The sequence below is a fragment of the Anas platyrhynchos genome, chromosome 2 (assembly GCF_047663525.1).
Source record: "Anas platyrhynchos isolate ZD024472 breed Pekin duck chromosome 2, IASCAAS_PekinDuck_T2T, whole genome shotgun sequence".
NCBI classification, from domain to species: Eukaryota; Metazoa; Chordata; class Aves; order Anseriformes; family Anatidae; genus Anas; species Anas platyrhynchos.
The window spans coordinates 45,390,866-45,412,197 of record NC_092588.1 but is presented as its reverse complement, the minus strand read 5'-3'; the positions used below and the strand labels follow the sequence as shown (position 1 = coordinate 45,412,197).

Here is a 21,332-nt window from a genome sequence, read left to right as displayed (position 1 = left end):
TGCTCCTTTTTAAATTATTATTAATGAAGTAGGAAGAAACAGTGAAGAAAAGACACGAGGGAATTTAGGAAAGAAGAAATATATTGAAAAAAAAAATATGAGGGGAGGGAAGAAACTCTTCAGCTGTTCAGGTGAGAGTTTTTTTACAGTCTATGGAGTCCAGATTTCTACTACTGTGTGGGGAAATCAGTACAGAAGAGGTCCACCTTTTACTTTGGACAAGTGGGTAAAAGAAGTTGGTACATGCCTGTCTACTGTCCCTGCTGATTGCTTTGTCACTCTGTTACCTTACAAACATTTTGCTGATGAAGGGCTTCAAATCACGCTCAATTCAAAAACTACCACATAGTTATTTACTAAAGTTTAGTGTCTTAAATACCAAGTCCTTTAGATCTTGGTATCAACACCTTGACCCATTTTTCCAATATATGTCAGAGTATGCTGTTGGGATTACTGCATGCTGCTATAGAAAAGCTTTCATTCCTGATCGCCTTTTGTCTAGTCATTGCATTTCTAATATTTTTTGGACTGAAGAGTTTATGGAAAATCTCCATGAAATGCTATGGCTAAGGTATTGTTCAAAGTCTGGGGATGTTCCATTAATAGTTTAGAAGATCTTCCAGAGGCAGAGGTCCCTATACCACTGTCAGTGAGACTTTGTGCTGATATTTTAAGACTTGAAACAGAATTCCATTTTCAAAAAATTGAGAGAGAAGTCTGATTATTAACGATGACTGCACATCATTCTAATTGGTACATTTTTATGATGTAAAGAAGTGAAAATGAGTCTGGTTAAAAAGGAGACTGCCCATCCTCACCACTAGTAAAGGTGGTTTTCTTTTTTTCTTCTTAGAGCTGGATAAGGATACTAAGAGGGATAGCATTTATTTATTTATTATTTTTTATTAACCTTTATTGCTCCCCACCAATATTAAGTTATTGCTATGGTTATACTGTGTGAATGACACAGTTCAGTGAAAGAAATCAGTAGGTAGTAGGTGCCCCAATAAGAGCTAAGCCCTGACAGCACTCTTCAGATCCAGATCTGTTTGCCTAAAGTTACTTGAGTCATGACTCAGCTTAACACATTTTGTGTCGGCACTACTTAGTCTATTTGTCACTCTTTTGTTCACGAAATTTCTGTTGGTCAGCTACTAGAAAGAATTACCTACAATTCTAATATTCCAGATCCAATCCCAGGCTGTGAATAACATCAATGGATAAGGGCCACTCCTGATAGGGAAAAGAGATGGCACTTGTCAAACAGAGAGCAACTCTAAGCTTAGAAAATATTTATAAACATGAGAAGCAGTAGCCTATGTCTTCTAGTTTTACCTGATTAAGACTTGGTAAGCCCCATGAACAGGATGCCATTACGACTACTTGGAATTCCAGTCATAACATTAACTAAAATACTAAGAAAATATTAAACTAAGGAAATCACATCATCTTTTCTGGATGAAATACAGCATTGATTGTTTAATAGAGTAGAGTAGAGTAGAGTAGAGTAGAGTGGAGTGGAGTAGAGTAGAGTAGAGTAGAGTGGAGTAGAGTAGAGTAGAGTAGAGTAGAGTAGAGTAGAGTAGAGTAGAGTAGAGTAGAGTAGAGTAGAGTAGAGTAGAGTAGAGTAGGAATGGAATGGAATGGAATGGAATGGAATGGAATGGAATGGAATGGAATGGAATAGAATAGAATAGAATAGAATAGAATAGAATAGAATAGAATAGAATAGAATAGAATAGAATAGAATAGAATAGAATAGAATAGAATAGAATAGAATAGAATAGAATAGAATAGAATAGAATAGAATAGAATAGAATAGAATAGAAGAGAGGAGAGGAGAGGAGAGGAGAGGAGAGGAGAGGAGAGGAGAGGAGAGGAGAGGAGAGGAGAGGAGAGGAGAGGAGAGGAGAGGAGAGGAGAGGAGAGGAGAGGAGAGGAGAGGAGAGGAGAGGAGAGGAGAGGAGAGGAGAGGAGAGGAGAGGAGAGGAGAGGAGAGGAGAGGAGAGGAGAGGAGAGGAGAGGAGAGGAGAGGAGAGGAGAGGAGAGGAGAGGAGAGGAGAGGAGAGGAGAGGAGAGGAGAGGAGAGGAGAGGAGAGGAGAGGAGAGGAGAGTTGAAAGGGACCTACAAAGAACATCTAGTCCAACTGTCTGACCATTTCAGGGCTAACCAAAGGTTAAAGCATATTAATGAGGGTGTTGTCCAAATGTCTTTTGAATACTGACAGGCATGGGGCATCAACCACCTCTCTAGGAAGCCTGTTCCAGCGTTTGACCACCCTCACAGAAAGGACATTTTTCCTAATGTCCAGCCTGAACCTCCCCTGGCGCAGCTCTGTGCCATTCCCACACATCCTGACACCATGGAGCAGAGGCGGTCACCTTCTTTCCTCCAGACTAAACAACCCAAGTGTCCTCAGCCTCACAGGACAGGTCTTCCAGCCCCTTTACCATCTTTGTTGCCCTCCCCTGGACACTTTCAAGAACCTGTATATCCTTTTTATATCATGGATCCTAGAACTGCACACAATATTCAAGGTGAAGCCACACCAACACTAAATATAGCGGGAGAATTTCCTCTTTTGACCATGTGGCCACGCTGTGTTTAATACACCCCAAAACATGGTTTGCCCTCTTGGCTGCCAGGGCACACTGCTGGCTCATGGCTGAGCCTTCAGCCACCAGCACCCACAAAGCCCTTTCTGCTGAGCTGCTCCCGAGCCACTCGGCTTTCAGGCTGTACCTGTGCCCGGCATTGCTCTGTTCCAGCTGCAGAAACTGACATCTTCCTTTGTTGAACTTCATGCCATCAATGATTGCCCAGTTCTCCAAGGTATTTAGATCCCTCTGAAAAGCTTCTCATTCCTCGCATCTCCCAGATTAGTCTTATCAGAAAGCTTGTTAAAGATACAGTCAACTCCATCATCCAGATCATTAATAAACATGTTGAACCCAACTGGCACTAGAATTGAGTGCTGGGGAACACTGCTAGTGACAAGCAGTCAGCCAGAGGTAGCTCAATTTACCTAGAGGTAGCTCCATTTACTCAAACTTTGAGTCCTACCATTCAGTGGGTTTATCACCCAACGTAGCGTGACCCTGTTCAACGCACAGTTGGACGATTTTTCCAGGATGCTGTGAGGGACAGTATCAACAACCTTACTAAAATCCAGAAAGATTACATCTACCATCTTCCCTTCATCCACCAAGCAGATGACCTTATCATAAAAAGAGATCAGATTACTAAGGCAGGTCTTTCCCTTCATGAACCCATGCTGACTATGCCTGATAATTGCTTTATTCTTTGAATGCCGTTCAGTAGCACCCAGGATAATCTTCTCCATAACTCTTCCAGGGACTGAGGTTAGACCAACAGCCCTGTAGGTTCCTGGGTCTACTCTCATGCCCTTCTTTTAGATGGGTATAATGCTGGCTAGCTTCCAGTCAGCTGGTACCTCCTCAGACTCCAGAAATTCAGTAAATTGTTGAGAGAGGTCCAGCTGCAACATCCACTAACTCCTTCAGCACTCTGTGGTGAATCCTTTCAGGCCCCATAGACTTACAAACATTGAACTGATACAGCTGGTCCCTCACAGTTTAGATGGCCACAAGTGGAAAAGTCACTGCTCCCCCAGTCATGGTACTCCAACTTAGAGGAGTGGGCAGCCCAACGTCTATCATTAATATTAAAAACTGAGGCAAAAAAGGCATTTAATGCCTTTGCCTTTTTCTTTTCTTTACTTGTTAGGTGACCATCTGTTCCAAGTATCTGTCCAATTTCTTCCTTTTATCTCCTTTTACTGTTACTCCTCTCCCATGTTATTAAAGTTCTTCCAGTGATCGCAGATGAGCTGGGGGCCAGTACGAAATACCCTGATATGTTTTGCTTTCTAGGAAGTTGACAACTCTAAGATGAAGGGAAAAAGCTCTTTTATTATTCTGATTCTCCTTCAGAACAAAAAAAGGATAAACATTTCGTCTGGGAGCCAGAGACCCTATATTCATCCACTGATACCTGTGATCTATTTTGCCAATATTCACTTGCAAAATTTAGTTGCTGAGTAGTAGACTGAGCACAATCACTAATAAGTGGTAAACCCCACTGAAGTGGTTGTTATTTGTGACAAGAAGGTACACTATGGTAGCTTTTCCTTGTGAATCTTTCACTTTTGATTGATGTGAGAATATTGCTTTGAAATTGAGGACACACTATAGAGAAGTGAAAAAATGTACCCAGCCTGGCACCAAACAACCACACATGAGTTTTTGCAAGCTGCTGAGCAGCAGTAGTTTTGAAAATCAGTCCCCAGAAAGGTACCCAGAAGAGGGTAGCTGCTTTTCTCTATCTTTGAGAAACACTTGGGTAGTTAGGAATAGGATTTAAAGTATTTCCAAGAATGGCTCCTGTCTCTTTTCCCAAAATAAGGTCAGTTAACTCTTATGGTAGGAATTCAACAGAGACCTGACGTCCCCCCAAAAGCAGTATCTGAGATGATAGCAGTATAATGTAGCAATCTTGTCTAGCTATTTTTCCTTCAATAATGCCAGTGAAACAAAGTGGAGGAGTGCTATGCAAAACCCACGCTTGTCAAACTTAAGAAGTTTTATCTTTAAAGAAGATTAAGCAGTTTTGATTCTGTTCTGCAGATGGCAGTGCTTATTGCAGTGCTGTCACATCCGACACTCAAGCAAGTCTTAGGTGTATATTTGCCTCAGGTGATCAGCCTCTCTAAGCCAGAAACATAAGAGTTTCTGTGTAGGCACTTGGTGAGTTATCGCTAGAGATCTCAGTCAAATCTTCCTTGACTAGAAGGCACTCATAGGCCACTCCTAGTGGTTAACCCTTGTGCTTTTCCATGGTGCCTACAACCTCATGGCACATTTGTTCTCGCACTCCTGTTTGGCTTCATTACTATATTTGGTAGGGTTTTCACAAAAAGGAAAGGCATGTTCTTTTTTTTTTTTTTTTTTTTTTTTTGTGTGTGTGTGTGTGTGTGTGTGTGTGTGTTTTGTTTGTTTGTTTGTATTTTATCTGTTCTGAGGAATCTGTTTAATAAGACTCTGTTTATTTTCTCATACTAAGCCTTTCAATTCAGTTGTAAACACAACTACCTTAAAAATACAGTTGTAGCTTCAGCTGATGGGCTGCAAAAATCTTCTAACATACCTAAAAAGGATTCAGATACCCCTGGAACATAGAGCAAGAGCTTTGCTGAGAACATGAAACAAGGATAGGTGAAGGAGGGCTTATACATTTCTAATATGTTATGCTCCTGTTTTTTTTCTTCCCTTGCTGAAGGGTAACAGTCCCTTTCATGAAATGTGTTTGTTATTTTAACCACAGTGTTTATGGACTAATAAATACAAAACAACAACATTTTAGCATGTGCTTTTATTGGTAGCAAGAGACATAATCAGGAGAAGTCATAGCAATCTGATCAAACACTTTATTCCACTGAAGGTGCAACATGCCTGCACAGGCAAAGCCTTGAAAACTGAACACCCTGTCTGGCATTCCTGCCCTTAGCTCACTTGGAAGTCTGTGGGAGCTGAGAGTGCCTTTTGCTCTTCAGTCTTGGTGCGTTGAAGGTGAAAGAAAGCATGTGTCATGCTGTAATTTGTCACAGCTTATCTCAGTGAATGCAGGTGTGTCTATGCTAAAACATTTCTCCCACTTTCTGGTCATTTATCCCACTCTGGAATGTGGATATTAATAAGATCTTCACTTATTTAAAGGTGTTTGTTTGTTTGTTTGTTTGTTTGTTTCATCATCCTCTTAGCAGGAGGAAAGACCAGAGATAAAGTGAGACATCCACTTATGGTCATACTTTGCTATGATCATACATTTATAACTGCTACTCCACTGAGGCACCGCAACATTACTGAGTGGGGATGACCCTATTTAACCCAGACACCTTATTGCCCATCTTACATACTGCCATCACTTTTAATTAATTTCTCACACCAGACAGGTGCTTTTGTTTTGTTTTGTTTTCCTGGAAGGATGAAATGGGGATCATCGCAAAAATGGACAAGACTGTGAGTATGGCTTGACATGTGACAAAAATATCTAAACAACCTGCTCTTAGATGTAGCAAATGTGTGTGGCATTCATTTTGAATTTTGGTCTTCAGAGGAGAGGTTATGAATTTCTTCAGAGGATGACACTCCTCAGTTACTTGCCCACCCCATCATTAGTGTGCCCCACTGAATGGCAGGTATGGTTTCTGGAACAAGAAAAATGGGTATATTCCACAGGTGTCAAAAAGAAATTTCTGGGTAATGACAAAGGTTTTAACCCACAGTGCACCCAAAACAAGGGCTCTAATGTCTGGGTTATAGCATCTGACAATATTAACTGCTATTTTAACCACTAGTAACTTAAATAAATACAGTAATTTAAATAAAATTTCACAACAGTTAGTGTTTATTTAACCACTTCATCCCCTACTAAACAGAGGATTTTCACAGGTTGCTGTACCATGACACCTACTGGTAGAGATAACCAAAATAAATAGATACAGCTCTTATGAATGATGAAATAGATGCTTCTGTTTAAACCACAATCTTGTTTCTCATTGACGTGATTATTGTATATCCACATAGACAACGCCATTACTGTGACTTAGAAATGGGACTTGGGGAAAGGAACGGTGGTTGATCCAGTACCACAGTGTCTGCATGCGGCAGGTACAGCCCACATAAGACTGTCTCAGGTTAGCATTTCACACTCAGTTCCTGTGCCTTGACATCCTTACAAATAACTTCATTTTGGGATTTAGCTTCACCTGAAGCTATATTTCATTTCTGTTTTGTTCTAGTTAGGAGAGCAGAGCAATCATGTAAGACACCATTCCTGCTTGAAAACTACAGCTATTGGTTTAGCTTAAGGTTTTGGAAAGCAATAGCTCATAGAATCATAGAACATTAAAGTTGGAAAAGACCTTCAAGATCATCTGGTACAGCCATACCCCTACCACCAGTATCACCCACTAAATAATGTCCCTAAGTACCACGTCCAATCTTTCCTTAAACACCCTCAGGGACGGTGACTTCACCACCTCCCTGGGCAACCCGTCCCAATGCCTGACTGCTCTTTGTGTGAAGAAATGTCTCCTAACTTCCAACCTAAACCTCCCCTGGCACAACTTGAGGCCATTCCCTTAAGTCCTATCACTAGTTACCTGTAAGAAGAAGCCGACCCCTTGCTCTCCACACCTACCTTTCCAGTAGTTGTAGAGGGCAATCAGGTCTCCCCTGAGCCCCCTCTTCTCCAGACTAAACTACCCCAGCTGCTCCTCATAGGACTTGTGTTCCAGGCCCTTCACCAGCTTCATAGCCCTTCTCTGGACACATGCCAGGGCCTCGGCATCCTTCTTGTAGTGAGGGGCCCAAAGCTGAACACAGCACTCGAGGTGCAGCCTCACCAGAGCAGAGTGCAGGGGGACAATCATCTCCCTGGTCCTGCTGGCTACACTTCCTGATACAAGCCAGGATGCCTTTGACCTTCTTGGCCACCTGGGCACACTGCTGGCTCATATTCAGGTGAGCATCAATCAGTATTCCCAGATTCTTTTCCTCTGCACAGCTTTTCAGCCACTCTGCCCCAAGCCTGTAGCATTGCATGGGGTTGTTGTGGCCAAAGTGCAGGACCCAACACTTAGCCTTGTAGAACCTCTGTCCACTTGCCTTTGCCCATCAACTCATCCTGTCCAGGTCCCTCTGCAGGGCCTTCCTACCCTCTGGCAGATTGACACTTCCCCCCAACTTGGCATCATCTGTAAACTTACTAAGGGTACACTCAATTCCTTCATCCAAACCGTCAGTAAAGATATTAAAGACAGTGGGCCCCAACACTGACCCCTGGGGAACTCCACTGGTGACAGATTGTCAGCTGAATTTCACTCTGTTCACCACTACTCTCTGTGCCCAGCCATCCAGCCAGTTTTTTACCCACGAAAGAGTGTACCTGTCCAAGCCAAGGGCTGCCAGCTTCTCCAGGAGAATAATATGGGAAGTTGAGTCAAAGGCCTCGCTGAAGTCTAGGTACACTACATCAACAGCCTTTCCCTCATCCACCAGGTGGGTCGCCCATTCATAGAAGGAGGTGAGGTTGGTCAGGCAGGACTTGTCATTCATGAACATTCATGAACCCATGCTGACTGTGCCTGATCCCCCGGTTGTCCTGCATACATTGCATGATTGCATGCAAGATGACCTGTTCCGTCATCATTCCTGGCTCTGACAGGCCTGTAGTTCCCTGAGTCGTCCTTATGACCCTTCTTACAGATGGGAGTCACATTAGCAACAGTGAATTAGTGACAGTCCAGCTTGAACAGACATTCTACACAGGCTGCTGTAGGTAAGCTTGACATTTTTTTTTAATTAAGATAGAAAATCAGTTGATGGACTATCCAGAATATATGAAGGATGGGCTGAAGATGCTGTGAAGAGAAGATGTAGAACTGAGCTTTAAAACTTTTATATTGTCATTGTCAGGGTTGTTTAGACTTACAGACATTCTCAACATATATCATCTGTCCTTTGTTGGGGCAAAAATACCCATAAAACAAATACAGGAAGCAGATCTGGTGTAAATAATAGGCAGACACTGGTGGGTTGAACTTAAAAGGCCATATTTTACCACACCACTCCATCAATGGGTGCAGAATTTTCCAAAATGTTTCTAAAACAAACAACTTTTTGGCATAATCACAAAAAAATAAAGCATCTTTCCATTTCTCAGTGCAAACTCCATTGGGCTCTGACCCTTTCAAGCATTTTATTCTAACAGACCCACACTCCTATTTCTGTCACCACCTTGAAAGCCATCTGCTTCACTGATGTGTCTTGTTTCATTACTGAATAGAATTTCCCTATCTGACAGCACACCAGCAGCAGTTTTGTTCCTCAGGATATGGTTTACCAGTGAGCTATTATCTATGTCTACTCAAGCTTTTGAGATCTAGTCTAGGTTTTCTCCTCTTATTAAATTACTGTAGCAATGTCAGTTATCAAATTGTCATCCCTGTTAAGTCCTTCCACTGTGCATAAATCCATTTTCACACTGCACAAGGCAGAATCAAGCAGCTTTTCCAGCAGTTTACTAGCGGTATGTCTGGCCAGTACTTCAGCTGCATAAATCATCTTATGTCACACAGATATGAATGGGAGCTTAGGTATATGTATATAGAGAGGAGAAAAGGATAGTAAGGATGCCAGCATTCATTGCTTGTTATTTTATCTGTCTCTTAGTAATAAGGGGCATAATGAAAGGGATGTTTTCCTTCCACGAGTTCCAAAGCAGTAACAGCATAGTTTCCCAGCTAGAAAAGTACCTTTGCTTTAACCATTTTTGAGAACTCCAGTATGAAATGTCAAAATATTTTACTGGTTTGTGCATACCAAAACCAAAGAAACTAACAACAAAGCACTTTTTCTTCACTTGTATTGTCTTCTTGTGAATGAGGACTTGTTTTTGGATGTTCCTTTCAGAAGCAAATTTCCTCTCACTTAGATAAGACAACATTAAGAGCCTTCTTGGGAGATCAGACTCGTGTGACACCTTTACCTGATGTATTTGCCATGCATTGCAGATGCTGAGCTTGAAAATTTATCTACTAAATCCTTGCAGAAGGTCTTTTTTTTTTTTTTTTCCCATTAATTTACACGAGAGAAGGTGATACATAAGACATGCTTTTCCTTGAAAAAAAGCTTAATTGGGTAATTACAGCTGATGTCACTGCCATCGTCATCATCCTGGGTAAAGTTATGTGCAAATTCACACATACAAGTTACTTAAAACAGAGTTCCTCTACAAGAACTATCTTTTCAGCTATTGAGCAGTTACAGAAACACTTCCCCAGTGCTATGCCCTGTAGTAGTGCTATTCACAAGCTCAATGGATTGTTTGCAAATTCAGCACAGTGAGTCAGTTCCACACCATCCACATCCTCATGCACTGCCATCGCATCCATGTGGCTTAGCAAAAAAGGTGGCTGCCACACTAGACATCCTGAATGTCCTATGAGCATGAAGCAAAGCACCTGCTGGGGCTTGTGGAGTGGAAACGGAACTTGGTATTGACAGCCTCGACTGAAAACAAGAAAAACATTTCTATTTACACACCTCCATTTAACTCTGCATAAAGGCTATAGGCTGTTCTTGCATTTGACTCACCAAATTCTCCCTTTTCTTGACAGTGTTTTCCCTGTATTACATTGGTGACGTAATGTGCTAGATCTAGTGAGATCCAAACTGTGACCACACTCCTCGGCCCCATGCCTGGCTTAGCTCTGGACTCCCAGACCCGTGACAGCTCCCCTGCTTTGGCCAGGTCTGGGGACACCGTGCCTCCTGAGATATAGCAAACAATTTTTCACCTCTGTTCAGGCAATCAAAATCTGAAGCTTATCCTGAACACACAAAATCTGGTGTTTCTTTTCTTCGTGTGCCATTGTGTGTGTAAGAGGGAAGAGTGTGGATCAACAGCTGCCTTTAGTCAACACAGTCAATCGGCTTAAGAATGTAATCATCTAGAAAAAGGAAGGGAGGCTAAACTGCTGTCACTTGCTGCTAATAAAAGTTACAGCATTAAGCAGCAGCGGGAGACAAGCTTTTGTTCACTCTGAGTAAGCATTTGGTTCTCTGTGTGCCTTACGCTGGGGCGACACTGTATGTTGAGAAGGGCTCTTACAACAGAGCAAACTTGGAGGAGAGATTTATTCAACGTGCTACTTACGCTGCCATTCATTTCCAGTGTCCCTGCCAGTTCAGTGAACATTAGAGCTTGAATAAAGCTTCCCTGTCCTCTACCATCTAATTCTACATCGTTAGGCACAAGCCAGTGGTTTTGTTTCTTGGGTTTGGTTGTGGTTTTTTTTTTCTTTTTTTTTTTCTTTTTTTTTTTTTTTTTAACAGCAGCTGGTTGGGTTTGGCACACTAATTACCATTGTGTCATAAATTCAGCATAATGGCTGCACTGCAGGACCAAGCAGACAGGCTGTGAGGCAGCAAGCCCTTACTTAAACAAAGGAGAGCTTTGATAAATAGTAATACTAGCCAGGAAAATTATTTAAAAAAAATGTTTGCAACAAAGTATGGGCTCCGTTACCTGACAGATATCATATTTTAACATGCTTTAACATGCCTTTTCAATATATTATTTCTCTGAATTTATCCTGGGTTGTGTATTTGGAGAGGGTTTTGTCAGATTTACTTCTCACGTAGCAAGCACTAGGAAGGATGCTAGAATAATATTTACACGCATAACGGATGAACATTAATTTGGACTTCTGAATTGCCCAGTCAATGTGCCTAAGGACTGACCTGAAAAATCAGCATCCTTGGAGCCAGTACTTTTCTGATGTTTTGGGTCTTTGTGTCCTTTCTGAGACCTTCAAGGAGGATACCAGTTTTGCCAGTAACCATGATGTCCACTGTAAGATACAGGAAGGGAGTCAAATCTCTTTAGCTAGAGACTGAAGTACCTCCAAGTTACTTCCTTCTGTAGTGCTGCTAATGTTCTGGGATGAAGCAAGAAAACCAGGGCTAGGGTGGCTGACCAAATCTGCAGCAAAAGAAAAGTTCAATATCCAACTGTGAGGCATAAAAAGCTGAAGACAACATATAAAAATGAAAAATATTCTAATTAAAACAACAGCTCTGGTTGACCAACTGGCTACCACTAGTCAGATAAGCTGTTTCTATGAGGAATCCCACATTTTAATGAGATTTCTACATACTTTATAACCTAGGTGAATATTATAATAATGTTACAGCTGTCTACATTGTAGAAGTAAAGATTAACTGAAGCACTTGAATTTGGGGGAAAAAAAAGACTGTCCTTCCTATACAGAATGTTAAAAAAATAAAAAATAAAAAAAAATGTATGTTAGTTTCTCAGTGAACAAAATAAAACTCCTAGACATTAGTTCACCATTTCAAGTTTATTGTTTGTAGCATCATCAATAATTGAGGAGCCGACAGTTTTTTAAGATTTAGTTAAACATCTGTTTCTCTGTTCCTCTGAACCAAGTCCTGCACTCTCCATTCTCTACACACAGCACTTGGGACTATTAAAAGCATTTAACAGCAAGCATTTAATGCGAATCAGCATTAAGTGTATCCAAGACGCTGAGATCAGCCCTTGAAAGAAAGCTAAGTGTGGTATTTCAGATAATGTCGGATGGTAATAGCGGGTGAGCACTGACTTTAATTGTAACTCGCTGCAGTTTGCTGCCCTGTGTGGTGAGAAACTATTGTTTGTGCACATCAGAAGCCACAGCATGCCTCGAACGCCCGGAGGGTGACTGCAAAAGCAGCAACCAACAGCTTCTCATCTGAGTTATACCTGATCACGCACTGCTGGCCAGGTTAACACTGCCCATGAAGGGTGGGCAATGCACCCCACAGTAACACCATGCTGGAGTCCATCCCGTGAGGGACGTACAGCAGGGCTGATGGAAGGGGAGAGAGGGTTTTCTCACTTGAGAAGGAAGTTGTTAATTTCTTGCTGGGTATGCAAGTTAAGGCAGGCAGAGGTAAGGCATTGTTCAGCCCAGAAGTTTAGCACTTAGCCTGAGATCCTGAACTGGAAGTGACAGTCTGAGTCTGCAGAGCCATTCAGGGAAGAAAAGAAGAGCAGTCTCTAAGCCTGACAGTTATGTGCCTCTCCGGTACTGTAATACCAGAAACATGTCATGGGATGATTTAAATAGAAAGTGTTCCATTTAATGGGATTTTGGTCACAGTACTGTGGATCTCTTTAGCAGCATAAAATGTACATTTGAAGCACTGCCCCTTTGCCTTAAACTCCTGGCTCGATTTTCTTTGCTAGTGCCTTAATGGCAGGCACATTTTTTTCAAAGGGAGAAATGATCTGCAGTACATATACCACTTGATGGCTTAACATATTGCACTGCCGGCTGCTGAAGGCAAAATACCAACCACTGCCTCTTCTCTTTATCCATGTTACATGCTAATTGATGTAACTGCCAGAAAAGGGAATTAATTATGGGAATGTACATTTAATTTCATTGAATGGAAACACTACACTTAAGACAACCAATAAGGCATACCTTCAAATTAATATTTTTTTCTCTGGCTTGCATTTTGGTTCCTCAAAACCCTTGATTCTTTGATCCCTTCTTACTATTCTGAAGAAGGTGAGGCTTCATGTATGAGACCTGGGCTAGGGATAACAAAAGGGGTAAAAAAGATCACAAGAGTAACCAGCAAAGAGGACAGAGGAGGGGAAGGAGGGGAAGGCTGATGGGAGAAGTTGATAGGAAAAGAGTGAAGGTATGTCTCTACATTTCTCATGAGATCATCCTTTGCCATCATATGCCCCAGTTCCAAGTGCAAAATTGAGTGATTCACAGAGGAGCTGCCTAGCACCACCTGAGACAACCATGTTAATTCCATTCTACAACCTGCTTTCTTTTTTGAGGCAGAAAGCAACCCAAGAACGGATACTGCTTTCAACAGTGCTGGAAGAGAATGAGAAAGAAAGAAAGAAAGAAAGAAAGAAAGAAAGAAAGAAAGAAAGAAAGAAAGAAAGAAAGAAAGAAAGAAAGAAAGAAAGAAAGGAAGGAAGGAAGGAAGGAAGGAAGGAAGGAAGGAAGGAAGGAAGGAAGGAAGGAAGGAAGGAAGGAAGGAAGGAAGGAAGGAAGGAAGGAAGGAAGGAAGGAAGGAAGGAAGGAAGGAAGGAAGGAAGGAAGGAAGGAAGAAAAAGAAAGAGAAAGAAAGAAAGAAAGAAAGAAAGAAAGAAAGAAAGAAAGAAAGAAAGAAAGAAGAAAGAAAGAAAGAAAGAAGGAAGGAAGGAAGGAAGGAAGGAAGGAAGGAAGGAAGGAAGGAAGGAAGGAAGAAGGAAGGAAGGAAGGAAGGAAGGAAGGAAGGAAGGAAGGAAGGAAGGAAGGAAGAAAAAAGAAAGAGAAAGAAAGAAAGAAAGAAAGAAAGAAAGAAAGAAAGAAAGAAAGAAAGAAAGAAAGAAAGAAAGAAAGAAAGAAAGAAAGAAAGAAAGAAAGAAAGAAAGAAAGAAAGAAAGAAAGAAAGAAAGAAAGAAAGAAAGAAAGAAAGAAAGAAAGAAAGAAAGAAAGAAAGAAAGAAAGAAAGAAAGGAAGGAAGGAAGGAAGGAAGGAAGGAAGGAAGGAAGGAAGGAAGGAAGGAAGGAAGGAAGAAAGAAAGAAAAAGAAGAAAGAAAGAAAGAAAGAAAGAAAGAAAGAAAGAAAGAAAGAAAGAAAGAAAGAAAGAAAGAAAGAAAGAAAGAAAGAAAGAAAGAAAGAAAGAAAGAAAGAAAGAAAGAAAAAGAAAGAAAGAAAAAGGAAGAAAGAAAAAGGAAGGAAAGAATATGCTCACTTCCTCTCTTTGGGCTGGTCATCATCCTCATAAACAGAAATAAACCTTCATAATCCTACTCTACTCCTTGGTTCCCCTTCAAGACTGATGCTCATTTTTCCTGTGGAAAGCAAATCCTTTAATCCAATTCCTTCTCTGCCCCCTCCCTTCTCCCAGGCAGTAGCTTTTGAAGTGGGGGCCTATTGATATCGTTGTAATTCTCTACTTCCTCAACACCACTCACTGGCTACTATACTCTTTTTGAAGACTAAACCCGGCACCTAGCTTTCACTCTGTAAACGTTACCTATTGTCTTCCGCTATTTCTGCATATCCATCAAGTATTTGCTAATATTCTTGCCATTAACAAATGCTACGTGGTCCCTTGATTAAACAGAGAAGCTAGTAGTTACTAAATGTTCAATATTTGCTTACAGTGATAACGTCTGAAATTTTGAAATGCAGGAGGAAAGCTAAGTGGGATCAGTATGCAAATAAGTAACATAATCCAAATGTGATATGTAAATTACACCATCTTTATAAAAATGATGGAATTGCCCCATAAATGCTATTTTACAGAAGCACACACGTTTGGAGCTAAGGGCAGGGGAAGTAATTCCCTGATAATTACTGGTCTGAGAAGAGGATCTGCAGCCATATCTCCCACCTTCCTTTTGTTCTTCCCTACTTTCAACATCTTGCTTTTTCTACTCATGCTATATCTGTTTCACTTTCCCTCCTTTCTCCTAACCCCTCAGCCACAATGGCTGGGCCCCTGCAAATATGTCCCAGCCCAATACATCACTGTGCACATGCAGCACAAGGCACATCTCCAGCACGTCTCTCACCAGCAGCAGTGAGACAAGTCACCTGCCTGTCTACATGCAGAAGACATCTAAATTGCAGTTCAGCACAGGTCTGCGGGATTCCTTATGAGCCACACTTTTGTCCATTGTCCATAGATAATCTCGTCCTTTTGATCAGTTTGGTTTTGTTCTCTTTTCTTCTCCAGCCCAGTGTCCTTGAACTTGTCTGTCTACCCAATATGTTTTGACTTTCCCACCAAGTGGTTCAGGAGCTAGGTCTCAACTTCCTTGGGAGTCCTGAGCTAATGCTTCCTCCCAGTCCTGCAGCCATCCACCCTCCAGCAGAGCAGAAAGGCCATCCTGTAAAGCCAGAGTTATCCTTTATTAGGCATAATAGGCAGAAAAAGAAACAATCCTGTAAACAAGGGATATCCTTGTATGAAGCTGCCTTTTCCTTGGTTTCTTGGTTCAACTGTGATTCTTGCCACCACATGCCTGAAAATTCTGTTTTTATCAATGTGCTCCAACATCCCAGCCCTTATAACTTTGCTCTGGCCTCCACATGTCATTGAGCTGAATTGCTAAATAACTAGAATATTTATATATATAGTATTTTAGGCTGAAAAAAAAAAAAAAAAGCCTTGTTTTTTATGTGTTCTGCTCACTAAACAAGTGATCATGCTTCCAAACTGAGTGCAGGCATATTAGCACCACCTTCCACTTTGATGTGCTGATAAGCCTCCTATCTTCCCACTCAGTTTGATGTCTCTCTCTGCAAGACATCCAGATGTGATCGTACACCAAAGCATTTCACATGCTTGTGATGAGCTGCCTCGCATACCTCCTCATCACCCCATAGGAGTCCCAGCACCCTGTGGTTGTCCACATGTCCTCTGGTAACAGCATTCCTAAAAAAGGGTATTCCCGGGAGCCACACACAGCTGAGCTACATGTGCTTTGTGTTGGTAACAGTTTTCCAGCTTGTCTTTGTCATCAGCAGAGCCCCAGCTGGTGACACTTGCCATTTCCAACAGTGATGCTGCTGAGGGTCTTTGTAGGATCAGTTCTGCATCAGTTGAAACCTTTGTACTCACTTCAGTGGGTGCAGTTTTGACCGTCAGAAAAGGCATGACTGCACTTTGAGGTGTATTTAACGATTCAAAGACTTCCCTCTCTACGCTATGTAGTTCACCCTCCAACTGCTCTCACTTGAGACCTTCTCTGATTGCTTTTCCTATTCTACTTTAATCTCCGTCCTTATCGACCTCTGTTGTTCTCTTTGATACACCATCTTCTTCCAAAGTTTCTCTGTCCTGTTACCCATATTACTTTTTTCTTCTATCTCATGCCAGCAACTGCATTTTCTTGGCCATTGCACAGAAATTCACCTGGGGGCTCTTTTTAAGAACACTTCTTTGAACTTTGTTTAAAAAAATAAAAATAATAATCACAATTCACAGCATTTACTAACACTTGCACCTCTGTACTTACTAGTGTGACACAGATATTTCTCTCCTTAGGAAGGGCTATCAGCAAGAAACCTTACCATCCCACTGAGTTATTGACTTTTTATAGGTCAGCTTTTTTGGCCTGCTTTAATTTACATACTGCCTGCCTCGACTTTCAGTTGAAATCTTGTACCTTCGGCAAGGGGAAATTTCCCTGCCACAGCAAACAAAAAGATCATATATTAGAATGGAATTGTTAGCATGACTTTTCTTAATTAAAACTAAGAAGTGATTCAAAAAGCCTTTTTATATTATTAGAATTAAATTGATGTGTTTTTTGTTTGTTTGTTTCTTTTTTAGCCGTCAAAAGCTGAATTTCATAGGTGAATGACAGGGCAGAATTTCCAAAGTGTAGTAATCTGCAAATTATCCTGTGATAGTCCTGTAAGTGCTACCTTAATCACAAATAGTGCATATTAATGAAGGTCCTAGACAGATGAAAGAGAATGTTAAGGAGTACACGAAGCTTGATGGAATTAATACAGCCGACACTGAGTTGTGCTCAGACTGAGCCAAACAGCTTCAAGCTACATTTCTGCAAGAGGGGGAGGGGGAAATCCCCAGATGACAGATGCCATGCAGAGCAAAGCCCTTTCTAAAGAAAGAAATAAATCATTTATGTACAATATTCACTAAAAACTGCAGGGGGCAAGAGACTGCAGGTTTTACTTTCAATAAGGAAGAAAAATGCATATATAATAAGTGCTCTTGCAAACATACACTGCATATGGAAAGCAAGTTCAGGTAAGAGTCATTCCCAGTGACTGTCTCAAACTTCATAAAGCTGACTGCCCATTTATACTTAAGCAGACAGGAAAAATAAACTCTTAAGGCACAACACATGACAGCGAAGTGAAGAGCCTCCTTGTGGTGTGATTAATGCAGTTATTATTGGTTGCATACTGCAAGTTGAGGGGCATGCAAGTAGCCATGCAAGCGCCCAGGCCTCCCACCCACTCCTCCAGCATTGCTGCCAGGCTTACAGCACGATTGACTGAGTGATGCTGTGCTTCAGCCACTTCTGGATAGTTGATTGTCTCTTGAGGGCTTTTAGTAGCAGACAGTGTGCAGAGGAGCTCTGGGAGACTTCTGATCTTTGGCTGAGTCTCCCTCCTTGGAGATCTTCAAAAGCCACCTGGATGTGGTCCTGGGCACCCTGCTCTGGGTGGCCCTGCCTGAACAGGGGGTTGGAGTAGGTGACCTCCAGAGCTCCCTTCCAGCCTCAGCCATCCTGTGATGCTGTGAATCGTGTCAAAGAAGGCACAGCTTCTAACTTTTTGTCCCCTTTCCTTGAGTTGTGCTCTAAGAGGACTACTGCAGCAGAATATCTGGGTGTCTCATAAACCAAATGCAACAGTAGTCGTCATACACATTCTCAGAAGTGTGTTAATCATCATAAGATATGCCCGTAAATATTTCAAAGAACTGCTTTTTTCTATAGTAGCATCTGTTCTTTCCAGGGGGGCATTTGTGACTAATGACACTGGTTGTACCAATCTCAGTTAAAAAGACAGAGATCATATACGCAAATAATTAAGTGCCTAACCTACAAACATGCCTGCCATGTACATGGAGGCCAGATAGCCCATTCAAAACCCAGATTCCCAGGGGAAAAAACAACCCAGCATGAAAAAATAAGGCAGTGGTTGGCAGGCCTCACTGTGTTGACTGTATTATGCCTTTCTCCTGATGTCAGCAAGAGTAGCAGCAGTCAGCCCACCTAAAGACCTGGGTCTGTGTGTTTAAGAGGGTGAAGTCTGGAGGGGCTGTTGGTCTTTCTCAAACATCCTGGCCTTGCATCTGCTGGAGGTAAGGAAACAGGGCCATATCTTATCTCTTTGAGCACTCCCTGCGATAGCTGGTGTGCACATGTTGCTGTCAGCTAAACCCCCAAATGGCTTAATGGCAGGTACATAATAGCCCGTTAGTACAGGTTTGCCTGGGATGCTGGCAGGTGTTTACATGAAATTTTGCCCTGCTTGTCACAGCATATAGGACAGCCGGCACCTGGCAACCTCCTACCGAACAACACATCCTTTGATTGCTCTGGAGCGGTAGCAGCAGCTGCCGCCAGCCTTGTTAAATAAACAACAGGTTCTGCACCTGCTTGAGCAAAGCCCTGAGCTGGCTCCCAGCTGGGCGCTGGGTGCACAGGTAACCCTGCCTCCCCTGCCCACCCTGGCCACAGGGATTAGCAGTGGGGTGCCAGCACCACTTTGTCCTTTGGCTGGGAAGATTTGCCCTGTCCCTCTCTCCAGAGCATGCTGCTGAGCCACAAGACGTAGAAATCTCCCTAATTAGATTTCCGATTTATAGATGGTTCTTGTCACATGCACACACAAACCCCAGACATAAAGGCACAATGGTAATGAGAAAAAATGACTACGGCACAGCATCCAACTGCCTGTCCCTTGTAGAGCACTTTGAAATAGTGCAGAACAGCAATGAGTCATTTCTGAGGAGCCAAAGGCGTAGTGCAGGACAGGGCTTTTTGTCCTCCAGAGACTGACACTGTGCAAAAGCCAGATTTTTGTTAGGTACAGTCAGCAAAGACAAGGGAACTGTGTGTCCTGGCTGTAGCAGGTGCGATTCTACTCTCAAATCCTGAAATGATTATTTTATCATTCCGCTTTATATCAGGTTTAATTAAATACTGGTGCCTTATTAGATTCTGCACTAAATACACTCATCTGGATCCACAAACTTATCGAAAGCAGAAGGATTACCGGGGAGGGGGTATCGCTTACCTGCTGCTGAGATTCTTCCCCCTCTGGTTTCTTTCCCTCCCCTGCACACAGTTGAGCAAGATGTTCTGGGAGTGACATGGTGGCTGCTCTTCCAGCCTTCAGCTTGTGGCAGGTGCCTGAAGAGGTTGCACAAAAGACACGAGCAAGTAGAAAGGAATAAATGAAAAGGTCCTTGTTATTCATGTGTAAGACAAAAGCCAGTGTAAGAAAAAAATAATTACAGGCAACAAGAGTGGAATTCAAGGTGAATGCTAGGAAAAACAACAAATAAATCAAGCAAACAAATGAAAAAACAGGTGATAAAAGATCAAGACAGTCCATTTAAAAGATGTATGATACTTAGTTTGAGGCAGCACTCTGCGAGCAGAGAGCCATGCTAATTGGGCTCCGTTCTTTTGATCCACAGAGCAGACTTCCTCCATTTAGATGTTTTCTTGAGAATTAAAAGGCAGAAAAAACTTAGAGGCAGCTTTATGCCAGTTTTAACACACAAACACAGAAAGGACCATCTGTTGGGTCTTTCAGCTACAAGAGAGATGAAAGGGAAAAGGTGAAACAGGAGCACTGCATCTATTTTGTAGTCGTGTATCCACCCAGGCATATGGATATATTAACTGCGTTTTGGCAGCATTAAATTCCTGATAGAGACAAGTTGTTTGTTACTAATCGTCCACAGAAGCAAGCTGGCAGAGCAAATCCCCTTCACACAGTCATATGGAGCTTCAGGTCTAAGAAACCAGTAGTGATAATCAAGAGACTATTATTTGCATTTAACTATTTTCCAGTAAATTGCTATCAGCCCAGTTTGCAAACACAGCTGATAAATACAGTCAATGCTGTTGAATCCCAACAACGCAGAAATGCCTGCATGCCAGCAGTGGCCACAGCCTCTTCTTTTGCTTTGCCTCTCAAATGTCATGGTGCCACAATCACTGCAGAACTCTACATTTTTAATAGAACCCCTACTAATTACACATATGAGCGACAAAAAGTGATTGCATTGAGCAGAAGTGAGGGCTTCAGCTTAACTAGTTTTGAGGAAGTGTAACATTTGGCTGTTTGTGTGATCATGTTGCCTTCTAGTGGCTGGCCCCAGCACCCTCGTACCAGGAAGGTTTCACTATGCTCTTCCATCCCTGAAACACAAATGCATCCAGGGTGCAGGATATGTTCTTCATTCCTCCTAGTAAAGGAACAAGGCTCTGTATTGCTTAGGAGGCAAGAAAGTGCCGTCACCAGTAATTTTTGTAATGACACACATTACTGCTTGTTTTGAGTGCCTCCTAGGAAAAATGTTTTGCATCTGTTTTTAGTACTCGACAACCTGTAACAAAGCACTGAGTTTATCATCTCATGGTGCTGAACAGGCCTGCCCCTCCATCTGCAGGCGCAGAGAGAAATAAAAGACAAATAAAGAAGAGTGAAGCAATTTCTTTCAAAATACTGATCACACAACACCATGTGGTGAAATAAAGTAGGACTGGAACTACAGGAGAGCTTGGGGAAGAGGCCAGCTGCAAGGGTAGGCTCCATTTTAGCAAGTGGAGTGACAACGGGCATCGAATCTGTCAGCAGATGAAGGAATGGAGAAATCAGGAGAGAAGGAGGGATGATGCAGCCAGGTGGGGCAGTCAGCCCAGCCAGATCTGCAGGAGGAAGAGTTCCCTGGGAAGGCAATTAACTGAGAGTACTCTGCAGGGGTGGATCCTAAAACGCTTATCTGCAAATGCAAAGAAAGTCATTACAAAAAGAGGAATTAGACATAACTGCAAGGAAACACTGACTAAGCTACATCACTGAAAGAGGGAGCAACATGAAAATGGCCAAAGATATGGACTATTTAAAGAAACACAGATACAGAAGACATTTTTTTTCCTCCTTTGATGTATAAAATTAAGGCTGTGGCAGGGGGCAGAAACAGAGGTTGGACACAAA

The 21,332-nt window shown here is 42.1% G+C and overlaps 1 long non-coding RNA gene across 1 annotated transcript; it reads right to left on the bottom strand.

Moving 5' to 3' along the window:
- Positions 1 to 6,409: 6,409 nt before the first annotated feature.
- Positions 6,410 to 20,669, bottom strand: LOC140001870 (uncharacterized). The gene is made up of 3 exons (XR_011807519.1): positions 19,398 to 20,669; positions 11,329 to 11,569; positions 6,410 to 8,444 (listed from the first exon to the last, which is right to left on the bottom strand). It is a non-coding gene; the product is annotated as an uncharacterized lncRNA (long non-coding RNA).
- Between the last annotated feature and the right edge of the window lie 663 nt (positions 20,670 to 21,332).